Source organism: Callorhinus ursinus, unplaced genomic scaffold (assembly GCF_003265705.2).
Source record: "Callorhinus ursinus isolate GAN/ISIS: 27379988/994484 unplaced genomic scaffold, GSC_fseal_2.0 scaffold7, whole genome shotgun sequence".
NCBI lineage: Eukaryota > Metazoa > Chordata > Mammalia > Carnivora > Otariidae > Callorhinus > Callorhinus ursinus.
Genome location: NW_027397069.1, coordinates 40,127,350 through 40,142,741, shown reverse-complemented (window position 1 = coordinate 40,142,741; position 15,392 = coordinate 40,127,350). Strand labels below are relative to the sequence as shown.

General features: G+C 33.7%; 1 protein-coding gene across 3 annotated transcripts in view; it reads left to right on the top strand.

Moving 5' to 3' along the window:
* Positions 1-15,392, top strand: part of TDRD3 (tudor domain containing 3) — a 158,133-nt gene that overhangs the window by 40,441 nt on the left and 102,300 nt on the right. For all 3 annotated transcript variants that reach the window (XM_025874788.2, XM_073894469.1, XM_073894468.1), the window contains exon 2: positions 11,101-11,185. The gene's annotated coding sequence lies outside the window, so the exon portion shown is untranslated. The remainder of the gene's footprint in view (positions 1-11,100; positions 11,186-15,392) is intronic.

Here is a 15,392-nt window from a genome sequence, read left to right as displayed (position 1 = left end):
TATTACAACTGTAATTCTGTGCTAAAGAATTTTAAGATTATTACTCACCAGCTATTTCTTGACATTGTTTTAAATTTTGATGTAAATGGCAGATTGGGCAAAAATGATGGCAATGTATTTTGCATGGAAATTCTCTTTTGGGCAGAAATAGTTGCACAGTCTCATTGAATAACTTATTTTCTTATTGTTAAAACTGTATATATGTATCTGTATGTAAAATTGGAAGATATCCATGAATTAAATGATGAAATTCCTTCCATCTTGCTGATACTATCTTCTTTTCTCAATGAACTCCTTGTCAGTAATATGTTAGAAGTATGTAGTTCAGGTTTCCTATAAAGAAACATACACACACCCACACACACACACCTCTGACACACATACACTTTAGTTGTAGCCTTTGAGGAAATTCCCTTTGTTGTTTGGCAATTCTTTTTCTTTTTCTTTCTTCTAAGAACCCAGAAGACATCTTTTGAGTATCATGTTTTGAAAATATTTTCCAGAACAAACACCAAGGGTACAGTGTTTAAGAAGGAAGAAAATGAGTTTATTTAGCATCTACTTTATACCACGCATATGCTAGGTTTTTCACGCTGTCTCATTTATTCTTGAGAACAACTCTGTAGATCAATATTTTCAGTATGATCTCCATTTTTTTTCCTTAGGAAAAGAAACAGAGGTGCAGAAAGATTAAATTGCCTAGGATTCCACATGTGTTCAAGGGTGAGGGTGAGATGAGCATCGAGTTCTGCCTTACTGAACAGTCCAGATCATATGACAATCTCTCCAAGCTTTTCATAAAAATGCCTTCTAATTTTTGCTATGACATCTTATATTTTTAAATAACATTCCTTATACAAACCTGAGTATGCAGTCTCCGGTGGTTAATCCTGGGAGGCCCTTGGCAGGGACTCTGCAGGTACTGATGCTCTATTGAGGTAGTCAGTGCACAGGGCATCAGACCTAAAATGAAGCTTTCCACCTGATATATAGTTTTATAGCTATCACCTTTGTGCTGAGGAAAAGATGACAGAAATATCAAATACTCTTATGTTTTAAAATACGAGTTACTAAAACATAACCTCAGCTCTGCTTCTGAATTAAAGTATGAAAATGTTGAATTAGAGGAGGAATATAAATTATAACCTCCAATGAAATAAAAATCTACAGGCTTCATTTTATACTTTTAAATTTATGTGAAGGCTTGGTTAGCAAAAGTGAATAATAACATAGGCTCCCATTGCCACTATTCCTTGTAATATGTCTATTATGGGATTTCACAGAAATTATTTACAAAATTTTCCTTGCTCAGCAGTTTTAAAAATTTTTTTATACCAAATAAGCATTCCAGGGTTAATATCATCATAGGTTGGTTTATGTATAGGGAAAATATTTTAATATCTGAAAATGGGTTATAAAAAATTAGAAGTTTGTAATTTATTTTCACCTATCTTCTTATGGTTATTAAAATTGTCATGCTTATTTATGTTGATGTCAGAGAAAAGCAGCTATTGAATTAATGTTGAAAATACTCTTTGTGACTACTCCACAGCAAAAAAGCCTTATTCTCTAATAATTTGTGTGTAGTTTTTATAAGTCTCTATTTCCAAAGGATGCATAGGAGACAATACAAGAGAAAATTATCTTTCGACATTAAATTTTTTTTCTTATGAGGAGATATGATCTTTATAGCAAACACAAATTTTAAAATTATAATAGTGTATTTTATTTTCTTTGATATCTCTCCTACCCCTTAAAAGCCGGTAAATGTCAAATCCTTTATTTTAAAGCTAGTTTAGTACATCTTTGGAGGCTTACCTTGCATGTGATATTTTACTTTGTGAAGCAAGGTTGTCACCTAGTGGTGTTTTCAAGTAGTACAGCCTTCAGAATTTGCTAAGTCTTCAGTATTTTAAAGGAAGTAGCTTTTCAGATTTTAAACACTTTCAAGTGTTATGACTTTTCAAAGGATTTTCCTTATAATTTTTTCTAATTTCAATCTTTCAGTGTTCAGTGTTGGGTCAAAAAATTTTTGTCTGGCCACTGAAATGTTTGAGTAGTAGGTTATTGATCATGGTGTATATCAGGGCTTTTCATAATGCTTCACATATCTAGAAGTTCTTTGTTTAGAGGGAAAAAAATGCTTCTGTAGTACTAAGTAAATTTTCTTTTTTTGGTTTTTGCATATTCATCCTTTCAGTTTTTGTGCCAGTTAATTTTATGAAAAATTTGCATTTAAAATGTTAAGTATCTTTGATATCTTTGCTTTTGGTATTTCTCTTTTGATAATATAACAATTTGAAAAATTAGTGTAGAAGAAATTAAAAGAGATTTTCTGAGGTATGAGTGGTAAGTATGTACCTGTGGAAGAAATTTAATGTCATAAGTTAACTAAAGGGAAGTAGTGTACATTTGTGTATGTAAAGAAATCATAAAACTAAAAACTGAAAAATTAATGTACTTTTAAAAATAGTTTATTTCTGGATAAAATAAATTTTGTATTAAAAAAGTTTATTATATTGATTAAGATCAACAGTAAGTGATTGTACTCAGAGGTACTTTAAATAATACATAACTTTATTCATCTGATACATTCATACATAAACCATAGAGAAAATTGCATTTTAAGCTAGTGTTGATTCAGGTCCTTATTGTAATTGTTGGAATAAAGATTCCAAGAATTCAGTGGTATTTATTTTGGCATAGTAGATAGCCACTTTACCTAAAGAAAAAAGAAAATGGTAGGTGATAGAAGAGATACTTGGTTGTTAATGGAAATGCAATAAAAGACCTCTTTTTTCATTTTTATCTTTTGTGTGTCATAGTCTGTCCTCTTCTGATTTATCTTTAGTAGTGTTTTGGTCCTGCTAATTACTGTGCTTAATAGGGATTTAGACAGAGAATCCCATGGGTTCATTCAACTTACTGTGGGCATATCAATATGTATTCTCATCAGTGATTTTTTTTTTACCCTTAATGTATCTATAAACTGTAATGAATATATTGATTTCATCTGTACCAAGTGATCTGAAGCAAATTTTATGCCAATTCTTATTAGCTTTGTTATCTTACTAATCTTGTTATTCAGTATGGTTAAATACAGGCATACTTCAGAGATATTGTGGGTTTGGTTTCATATCACCACAGTAAAACAAATATTGCAATAAAGCAAGTCAAATTAATTTTTTGGTTTCCCGGTGCATATAAAAGTTGTCTTCACTGTAATCTATTAGGTGTACAATAGCATTGTGTCTAAAAAATGTACATAATTTAAAAATACTTTATTGCTAAAAAATGCTGTCTTCTAACCTTTAGTGAGTTATGTCCTTTTTGGTGGTGGAAGGTCTTGCCTAGATGTTGATGGCTGTTGACTGATCAAGGTGTGGTTGCTGAAGATTGGGGTGAATGTGGTAATTTTTTGTAAATGAGACAACAATGAAGTTTGCTTCATTAGTTGACTTCCTATCACAAACAATTTCTCTGTGGCATGTGATGCTGTTAGATAGCATTTTACCCATAGCAGAACTTCTTTCAAAAGGGGCACCTGGGCTGGGTGGCTCAGTCGGTTAAGCGTATGCCTTCGGCTCAGGTCGTGATCCTAGGGTCCTGGGATTGAGCCCCGCGTCGGGCTCCTTGCTCAGCAGAGAGCCTGCTTCTCCCTCTGCCTGCCTGCCACTCCCCCTGCTTGTGCTCTCTCTCTCTCTGTATCAAATAAATAAAATCTTAAAAAAAAAATTGGAGTCAATCCTCTCAAACCTGTTGCTGCTTTATCAACTAAGTTTATGTAATATTCTAATCCTTTGTTTCAATAATCTTCACAGTATCTTTACCAGGAAAAGATTCCATCTCAAGAAACCACTTTCTTTGCTCATCCATAAGAATCAACCCTTCACCTGTTCAAGTTTTATCATGAGGTTGCAGCATTTCTGTCCCATCTTCAGGCTCCACTTTTTAATTGTTTTTCTTGCTGTTTCTACTACATCTGCAGTTACTTCTTCCACTGAAGTCTTGAACCCCTCAAAGTCATCCAAGAGGGTTGGAATCAATCTCTTCCATACTCCTGTGAATGTTGGTATTTTGACCTGTTCCATGAATCAGGAATGTTCTTAATGGCATCTAGAATGGTGAATCCTTTCCAGAAGGTCTTCAGTTTACTTTGCCCAGATCCATCAGAGGAATCACTATCTATAGCAGCTATAGTTTTCCAAATTGTATTTTTTTCTTTTTTCTTTTCAAATTTATTTCTTAAATAACAAACTTGAAAGTCTAAATTATTCCTTGACTACAGAATGGATGTTGTGTTAGGCATGAAAACATTAAGCTTACTGTACATCTCCATCAGAGATCTTAGGTGACTAGGTGCCTTGTCAATGAGTAGTAATTTGAAAGGAATCTTTTTTTACTGAACAGTGAGTTTCAACATTGGGCTGAAAATATTCAGTAAACCATGTTGTGAATGGATGTGCTGTCATCCAGGCTTTGTTCTTTTATTTATAGAGCACAGGCAGAGTAGATTTAGTGTAATTCTTAAGGGCCCTGGGATTTTCAGAATGGTAAATGAGCATTGGCTTCAACTTAAATCACCAGCTGCATTAGCCCCTAAAAAGAGAGTCAACCTGTCCCTTGAACCTTTGAAGCCAAGCATGGACCTCTCTCTAGCTATGGAAGTCCTAGATGGCATCTTCTTCCAATAGAGGGTGTTTCATCTACATTGAAAATCTATTGCTTGGTGTAGCCACCTTCGTTAATGATTTTAGCTAGATCTTCTGGATAACTTGCTGCATCTTCTACATTAGTACTTGTTGCTTCCCCTTGCACTTCTATGTTATGGAGATGGCTTTTTTCCTTAAACCTCGTGAACCAACCTCTGCTAGCTTCATACTAGTTCTGCAGCTTCCTCACCTCTCCCAGTCATAGAATTGAAGAGAGTTTGGGCCTTGCTCTCAATTAGGCTTTGGCTTAAGGGAATGTTGTGACTGGTTTGATCTTCTATCCAAACATTAAAACTTTCTCCATATCAGCAATAAGGCTGTGTCACTTTCTTATCATTTGTGTGTTCACTGGAATAGCACTTTTAATTTCCTTTAACAACTGTTTCTTTACATTTACAACTTAGCTAACTGGTGCAGCGGCCTAGCTTTCAGCCTGTCTCAGCTTTCTACATGCCTTCCCCACTAAGCTTAACCATGTTTAGCTTTGATTTAAAGTGAGAGATGGGTGACTCTTCCTTTCGCTTGAACACTGAGAGGCCAATGTGAGGTTATTAACTGGCTTAATTTCAATACTGTGTCTCAGAGAATAGGAAGGCCCTAAAGGGAGAATAGGGAGAGAGACGAGGGAGCAGTAGTTGGTGGAGCCATCGGAACACACACATTTATTGATTAAGTTCCCCTTCTTATATGGGTGTGGTTCATGGCACCCCAAAATAATTACAATAGTAACATCAAAGATCATTAATCACAGATCACCATAACAAATATGAGAGTGATGAAAAAGTTTGAAATATTGTGAGAATTACCAAAGTGTGACAAAAGATATGAAGTGTGCAAATGCTATTGGAAAAATGACACCAATAGACTTGCTCGAAACGGGGTTGCCACAAACCTTCACTTTGTAAGAAGTACAGTATCATCTGCAAAGCACAGTACAGCGAAGTACAATAAAGGTATGCCTGCATTATATTTTCCCAAATTATAATCATAAATAGGGATTTATAAGTCATTTTCTTCTGCCCTAGAGGACAGAATTAGCAAGTTATTATTTCAGTGTCTCTGGGGTATAAGAATAATAGCAAAAAGTGAATTTTTGGGCAAGCATGTTACATTCCACTTACGCAATGGGGATAGAAACAGGATAGGCAGAGAGAATAGATATTTATTCAGGCAATTTTGTAAAATATTTTTTAATGTGTTGATGGGGCATCTGGCTGTCTAGTTGGTAGAGCATGTGGCTTTTGATCTTGGGGTTGTGAGTTCAAACCCCATGTTGGGTGTAGAGTTTACTTAAAAAATATATGTATATATGTGTATATATATATATATATATTCTAATGTTTTGAGAATTTGCAGTACGTTGTCAACTTCCATATTTGACAGGACCAAAGATACCTTTGAATATTAATTGATTTTTTAATTATCTCGTGTTTTATTCTCTTCTTTCCCCGTATTGAACTTGGGTAGTTGGAAGTTAGTTATCTTTATTTTCTTGTGTCTAAACAGGAATTAATTTGTTAAAATTCCCATTTTGATATTTAGAGTACATATTTGGGCCAATAATCTCAATGTGGTAGCAAATAATCACGTATAGATCAAAGACCACAAAAACCATAGGAGGCCATTTGATTTGGGTTTTATTCAGAGACAGTTAAGACTACTGTATACCAGTCATTGTCCAGATACGTCCATTGTTTTTTTTATTTTGTTCCAATTCATTTGGGAAGAATGTTTTCATTCTTAGTTTTCTCCTTGGCATTTTAAAGAATTTTCTTGTGTCATCAACCTAATTTATATGTGCAGTAATAGATTCTGTCTTTGATTACTTTAGGAATTCAGGCCTTAGTTCAAACTGCTTGAAAGGATCAGGTGGGTGGAGGGAAGAAAACTAGTGTTTGCTTTTTAGTGTTTCTGGTAATTAATTAGAACATTCCTCTTCCCTAAAAAAAAAAAAAAAATGTCGTCTGGAAATCTGAAGTAAGGATTAATTCCATATATGTCCAGTTTGTAAAATATTTATGCCACACTAAGTGATTTGACACTTTTTAGTCTGATGTAGACAACTCTGGTAAGAACATTTGTTAACTATATAATTGTGTTCATTGCTTTCCAGAAGTCATACAAAGTGACCCAAAAGACAGTTCTTTTACTCTTTTGCTTGAACAGGAGGTCAGTCATGAATATTATATCATTTGAGAGACACTTTGGTACAAACTTGCATGTGAAAGACAGGTAACTTCAAAGTATACAGGAACAAATAAGCAGATAATTTTAATAAAGTAATATGATTAATAAGTACAAAGTAGGTGTTTCACATGCAGGCTGACCTATGTTTTGTTTGGCTTATATATTGCTTTACAAAAACTTAAAAGCTAAAAATGAGAAGCTCTGACACTAACTGCTTTACCTGCCCTCCTACAGACAGTCAGGTGGAGGTGAGTTAAGGCCGTTCCCTGTAGATGGGGCATGTAGTCTTCAGTTTGTCTTTGTCCTCCTCGTTATGTGTCCATCATAGCCAGCAAATAAGTTAGACTCAGGATTTTACCTGCTTTCAGAGGAATGAATTACTGTTCCAAAATCTCCACTAGAATGGAAAAATGTGTGCTTTTGCTGTTCTGGTCAACATGAGCTCTCTGGGGTTTGTTTCTTCTTTAAGGTCTATATGCCTTTGGGTTTTACGTGCTCAGAGATGGTACGTGGGAACTGATGATAATTCTCTTCCCTCCACGTCTGTCGTGCAGATGTGTACAGGGATCAGATCTGGCATGCTTGGTCCAATTTTTCAATTCCTTTCTTTCCCAAAATTTCTCTCATTAAGGCTGCTGAATTTTGTGTTTTGTTCTTTCAGTTACTGAATGACTGATGCATCTTGAAGCCAATTTGGGAATTTGACCTTTATTATTTATTACTTTTTATTTGTTTTATTCACTGATAGTGTTGGAGTTTTAAATGTTTACAAAAACAAGATGAACGTGTAAGTCCCAAGTTCTGGTTAATTTAGATTGAGTCCTTCAGTGAAAATGGTACAGTATTTATAGAAGGATCACCAAGATGTCACTGGGGAGAGCTGTGAATGGGTCTCCTGTTCCTTGATAGGAGTATAGCTGTAAGGCTCAAATCCTTTGATTTTTCAAAATATGAAGGGTAAGGGAGAATTGTAAGTTGTGGAAATTGCGATTGAGCCACATTTTAGAATTTGTTATATTCAGGAGGCATTTTACAGGCATTATTTGAAAGAAATCACATGATATTTGACTTACACATATATAAAGTCAAATTTCCACCTCTTTATGGCTTCTGCCTTTACAATTTTTGTTAGTGTTTCCATTTTTATATTAGGTAGGGATAGGTATTTTTACTGTTTTTACAATTTTTGAATCTCTAATTATTAGTGTTAGTACTCTGATCTTTTACTATGAAACTAGACATGTTTGTTTGTTTTGTTTTGTTTTTAAGATTTATTTATTTGAGAGAGAGAGAGAGAGCACTCCGGGCAAGGGGCAGAGGAAGAGGGAGAGTATCTTAAGCAGACTCTGTGCTGAGCATGGAGCCAGATGCGGGGCTCGATCTAATGACCATGAGACCTGAGCTGAAACCAAGAGTCAGAAGCTTAACCGACTGTGCTATCCAGGTGCCCCTAGATATATTCTTCTTTAATATATTGTGGAGTTCACTGATGGGGAGTTTGCCTAGTTGTCCCTTTTTGTGTGTGTTGTTTAAAATTGTCTAGTGGATCAGGAAGTTGATTTGTACAGATACTGGTTTATGTTTGTGAGAAGATAGTATTTCTAACATAGCAATTGTAGTTGATAAATAAAAACTATGTTGTAATGAAAAGACTGATGAACTGGGAGTCAGAAGGCATTCTTGTTTAAACTTTGTGTCACTTAAGTTTCTATTTTTGGGAAGTTCTGTTAACATCTTTGGGCCTTCTTTTCCTCATCTGTAGAACTGAAGAGGTAAATTTTGCTTATTTTAAAGATTTATTCCAGATCATCTCACTTCCTTTGATCTTTTAAATTCTAAAGACTTGCCTTTCTAGAAAAACAAAGTATTTTATTCATCATTGCATACTATTTCCACATTGTGTAGGAATTTTGAAAGTTATGTTTTTGTAATTGATCAGCATTTAAGATATCACCCATATCTTTGTGTACTGTTGCTTTCCAAAATCCATCTCAACCTATACTCATCTATCATTTCTTCCCCATTTTCCAGCCAGAATATTCCAGGTTATTACCTCCAGAAGTGCTTTACCGTTTTTACTTTTATGTTGTTGCTCATACTGTTCCCTTTTGTGCACCCTTTCCCATCCCCTAGTCACTTTGAGCCCCTGTAATGTTTCATTTATAATATTTCATTTAATATTTCATTATAATATTTCATTTTGACCTTGCATATTTATATATTTATTGTGTTGTGCTGTTTGTGAGGCAGTGAACTCCTTGAAGGCAGGTGTTTAATTTTCATCATTTTACTAATCTTATTACTGATTCACATAATACTTTTCACACAAATAGAGACTTAATATTTCTAAAACTGAATTTGTAAGATGATTAATGACATATAGTCAGTGGCTAGGACCAATGAAATTTAACAACATAATAAGGAAATTAACAGCCATTTTGAATTAAAGCAGTGTTTTAACCATCTATGCTGACTGTAGACATTTGTATTCCCTGGTCACTTATGTACTGTTATTACTGTCTCCCCTCCATTCATCCTTACTCATGTACATACTTAACACTTCTGTTTTTTCTCTGTAACCCAGTTAACTACTTGCCTTCTTTCATCATTGTAGTTAAGCACTGCCAGGGTCTTAAACTCACTACTATATAATTTTTTTAATACATTCTTGCTTTGATATGTATACTTTAATCTCCTTGGTCTTGTTCTTAGGCTTTTCAACGTTAATCTCTTATTGTTCTTTTGCATTCTTCGATTTACATGTCTTTTCTTTTTTTTTTAAAGATTTTATTGATTTATTTGAGAGAGAGAGAATGAGAGATAGAGAGCACGAGAGGAGAGAGGGTCAGAGGGAGAAGCAGACTTCCTGCTGAGCAGGGGGCCCAATGCGGGACTTGATCCCGGGACTCCAGGATCATGACCTGAGCCGAAGGCAGTCGCTTAACCAACTGAGCCACCCAGGCACCCTACGTGTCTTTTCATTTGCTCCTTCATTTTTGAGAAATTATTCAATCTATGTTTCTTAAAGGCACATGCTCTTTGGTTGCTGTCTCCAGGTAGAGTTTACACTGACAAGTGTTTTAGGATGAGTCAGTCTGATGTTGGGGATTGATGGTGAATTGCTGGCCATCAGGAATGAGCTTGAATTAGTTCTGTCAGCCTAACACTCCTTATCTTCTCAGTGGGAGAATGTCTGTAGTGGCAATGCTGGCACCAGCCTTTGGTTAAAGGAGTTGACACTGATTATAAAATATGTGAGATTGGGGGGGTGCCTGGCTGACTCAGTCAGTAGAGTGTGCAACTCTTGATCTCAGGGTCATGAGTTTGAGCCTCACGTTGGGAGTAGAGATTACTTAAAAATAAAATCCTTAAAAAAAGTAAAAGATGTGAGATGTTAATGGGCATTTGTATAGGTGGACTTTTGGGGGATGATACCTGAATTCTAGAATTTATCAAAAGAATTTTAGAATGCCTGAAATGGGCATGAATGAATGGGTAGAAATGATTCTTTCCCTGGATTCAATAATCTTTTTACTCTTGAATTAGTTACCGTCTACAACAGATGTGTGGTTGGTTTAGACTGGATAAAAGATCAAAAGGCAATAAGACAATGAGTAAAACAACTGAAAAGAGAACAGGAAAAAAGTAAAAGGTATTAGCTAAAAAGTTGCCTGTCTTTGTGCCACTTTAAGTCAATAATATTTACTAAAGCATTCTCAGGAATGTTATGTCCAAGAAAGGGAACTTGAGAAGATAATATGAGAAAGTTGCAGACTGAGGAAATTGTCAGGGATTAAGTTTAAATCTGTGCTATTTTTAGTTCTATTTTTATAGCACATCTCAAATCTCTAAGAACTTCTGTATTAACAAATATTTAAGTCAGATATTATATTTGCATAATAGTAAGAGTAGCTCATATATTCATTAAGAAATATTTTGTTATTTAAATAGCTTTTCTCAGGAAGCATATGGATAATTTTATTGACACAACATCCCTTTAAGGATACAAAAGAGGGAAAATACGCATTGCCCATTCTGTTCTATCAGATATGGTAAATAAACAGAATATCCAGAGCTCTTTCCCTGGTATTTATAGTAGAAGCTTTTTATAGTAAAGAACACAATTGCATGTTGATTTAAGAATATAATTTGGTTAATTTTGAATTTAGAAAATATTAAGCCATTTATTTTATTTTAACAGGTATCTTTCAGATGAAGGCATTGAAGCTTGCACAAGTTCTCCTGACAAAGTCAATGTAAATGACATCATCCTGATTGCTCTCAATGTAGGTTTTGTTTATTAACTTATGAACATTTTAAATCTAGAAGCTTTCAAAATGTCTTACAGAATAAACTGGAATTTAAGATAAGTAATATGGAGGACATCTTTTGTTTTTACTGTGTATTTTAAGTTGCAGTGATGTTCGTTGAATTTGGTAATCTATCAGCCCAGTTTTTAGAAATATGTGTTTCTTATTGGATCTGTTATACAGAATCCAATAAAAAAGGAAAAAATGCAATTAGAATTCCCATTTCTCCCCAATGATCAGTTATAGAATTTTATAACATTTACAGTAGATGTATAATAGCAGAAAATACTGATCATATGTATTAAAACAAATCATTAACATAGGAACTCTAGCTAGGTTATAGCTTTTTGACAGTTGTATTTTTTCTTTCAGAATAACTTTTCCTGTTGATAAAAGTAATGTATATTGTAGAACACTTAAGAAAACAAAAGTAAAATAAGAAGATTAAGGCCATCCGTAATTACAGTTATGCTGTGTATAGATCTCTCTCCTTCCACCTACCTCTATAGCTGTATCTTTTCCATAATTGGGATTGGCTTTTGGATTTTTTTGAAGAATTATAGGAATTGTTTGAAATTTAGGTGTAAGTAAATGAATATTCTTTTTTCAACCTTGCAGTTACCCCTTTGGGAGTATTTTCATATTATCTTTATAATAACAATCTATTAAATTTATAATTGAATCTATTAAATTTATACATTATGATAGTCAACAAAATTCGTAAGAGAATTACTTATTCTCTTATTCATAAGAGAATGACAGATCCACCATAGCACTGCAACACAGGTGTAATGTGAAGCAGAAATGGCAGCAACTGATAAGAACATTTAAAATATAAATAAATATGTAACTGTATATAACTTTTTCTTTTTACATTACTTTAATTTATATACAGTTAAACGGACTTAAACAGATAAAATTTATGTTTTGATTCTGTCATTTTTTTCAGCTTCTTTGAATTTTATTCAATAAAACTAACAAGATCATTTTTTGTTTCTGAACTAAGAATGCAGGTTTTTAATAAAAGACTATAAAATTTTTAAAGTAAGCTTTAGAAATTATGCATGTTGTCTATGTCTACAAATGGAAATATTCCATATACACTTTAACTTTTTTTGACTTGCACCCTAATTGAATTCTACTTTCAAAAAATGTTGAAAAAACTCTATTAATTAAAAAAAAATTCTAAAGATGATGAGGAAGAGATTTTGTGACAGTCTTCTGCTATTCTTTTTCATATTTATATACTTAGGTAAATAGCAATGAGCTATCTATAATTGGCTGTGAAACTTTAAATAAAATAAATCAAGACCAAGTATTTGTCCTATGTACATAAGAGGTACACGATGACCATTATTTTATGAATTAATTTGTCTTTATAATTTTCTCTGAAATACGTAGTTGAATACTCCAATCTAAGATATCATGCCATACAATAGGAAAAAGAAATACTTTTAATTAGGATGAACTCTAGACCAGACAGCTAATTTATTTTTCAAGCTTATCACCTTTAAGTAAAGTCAGGCATTTGTAGTATTTCTGTTGAATTTTTTTCAAATTTCAAAGATTAGGGGCTTTTAGTCACTGGTTGAAAAAGACTTGCATTATTGATTCTTATTATATATAACTTATTACATGTTGGAAGAATAATCCATGCATGAGCTTTCTTGTGTCCCCCTCCTCCTGTGCGGGACCCACTGAGCTTGTTCCTTTATCTAGCAATGAAAATGCAATAATATATGTACAGGTTTTCCCCGCTATTCGAAAGTAGAGCATTTCTGGGGCACCTGGGTGGCTCATTTAGTTGAGCATCTGACTCTTGATTTTGGCGCTGGGCGTGGAGCCTGCCTAAGATTCTCTTTCTCCTTCTCATTCTACCCTCTAGCTCATGTGCGTGCTCGCTCTCTCTCAAAATAATAAAATTAAAAAAAAAAAGTAAGGCATTCCTGCGAAACCTTTTGTAAGCCAAAATGGTGTAAAATGAAGAAATAATTACCATTAATTTATATGGAAAGATTTTAGAGCATTCCCAGACCCAAAAAGTAACCTCTCAGGTTTTTCTGATACCTTAGGGCATATCTCGCTAAAGGATGCACAAAATAAATCAAGAGAAAGCACAGATGCTTACAACACAGTTCAAAGCTATTGCAGCTGGATGCTGAGATGCTGAGTGTAGTTCCTGGGGAAGAAGCTTAGCAGTGCCTCTCTCGCTGTTTGGGGTACATTCTGTTTCTGTAAAGGCTCACTGTGACACAACCACTGAACACTATTTTTGCTTTTCTCCTTTACCTGTAAAATGAAAAATCTTCGAATTTCTTTCAGTTAGCAAAAACTCATGTAGGTCTTTTGTAAAAATAAAGTGGCCTAATGTGAACTTTTAAGGCTAACTGTACAGTGTTTCTGCCCAGGGAAGTCCACAGAGACTAGCACCCAAGGCGTTTATTGGTCTTCTTATGAGGGTACTCTCTGCCTAAGTAAAATAGTTCTAAGACTCCTCCCTCCCCCAAAATCAGGTGTTCACCATAAATCACATTGTTTATACAAATAGTCTAGGCAGTGAACCACATTTTCAGTTAGGAAATGGTTCAAGTACAAAGTTCCCACATGCCAGCCTAGGGCCAACCTTCTAAAAAGAGCAGCCTCAGAGCTGCTGTGTAATTCGTTTCTGTATAGATTTTTATGTTGAAAAGGAGGTTTCTTAATTTTTTACTCTATGGAATGGGAAGTAAGAATATTAAGAAATGACATTAAAATCCAACATGTAGTTTTGGGCTCAAATACCTGAATTATTCAGAAGTGAATTAAGTGATAGCTTGGTCTTAAATTACTGAATACTATGCATTAGTAAAAATTTAAAAACAAATTTTTAAAAATTTCTTTTAGGATTCTGTATAATATAAAATGATTTGCCAAATAGATATTCCATTGAACTTACTCGAATAAATAGCGATCTTTTGTATGTGTGCACACGTGCATGTGTATTTATAGATTAAGTATTTCTCCTGCATAGTTTTTTATGTCCAATATAAATGTACTTTTGGACCCAGTTTTACTAGTGATCCTGATATAATGGCATCTGAATCATAAAATTGCCTTTGCAGTACTTATAAATTGATTTTGATTTTAAGATGTTTAAAGATTTGGTAGGTCATTTTCATCTTGTTAAAAGAATAATGAAATATTCATTATATTGTGCTTAGCACTTTGAAAGTTATGTAAACTTTGAATATATTGTCTTCCTTTAGCCTGATAACAACTTTATGAGATAGACTTGGTGACATTTTTTTCCATTTTATAGAGGAATAAATTAGCTGGATTTAGAGAATTTGTGGCAGTGCCCATGGTCCTATTAGTTAATTACAGTTTGTAATGACTCAGAGTTTAGGATTTTAGTTTAGTGCTTATTTCTACTTTATATTGATGCCTCATTTTAGTTTAAATTAAATTTCATAATTATTGCTAAAAACCAGAAATGAGGGACTGTGGTATATCATAAAATTTGTATATATTCTGTTTCGCATACCTATTTAAATATTTCAGCCTCTGAGTTATTTCAATATAATGCCTATATTTTTATGAACTGTGAGTTGTATTACTGACTTGGTGATTATTCATATTCAGATGATAACAAAATATACATATCTTAAATTTAACATTCATTAAGTGCTTACTCTTTGCAATTCATTGTTCTCAGTACTTCATGTGTATTAACATTAGGAATAAAACAATCCTAATATATGGAAGGTTAATATAAGAAAATATTTTTTTCCCACCTGTTACTCAGTATTTTCAAAGTGAAAAGGCATGCAACTCAAGGTATAATTTTATATATATATATACATATATATATAAACATATATATAAGCTTTGTAATTCTTTTACTCTGTGATTGGATGGAGGCTGCAAAGACAATAAAGCTAATCCATTATTACACAAGTGTTTTGGATTTGGGGCTTAGTGTGCCTGGCAGTTCCACTTGGTGAGTTTTAGCTTAGAAGTGACCCTTGCATTACATTGAGAAATAAAATATGAATTATGGTAGTAAAAGTCTGGAAAGATCTGTGGGGATTGTATAATTTCTATGCTCATTTCTTAAGCTGACCACATACTGGTATTTCAAATAAGAGGACATTCTGTTATTTTAGGTGATGAAAGACTATCCTACTTCCCTCCATGTCTTCCT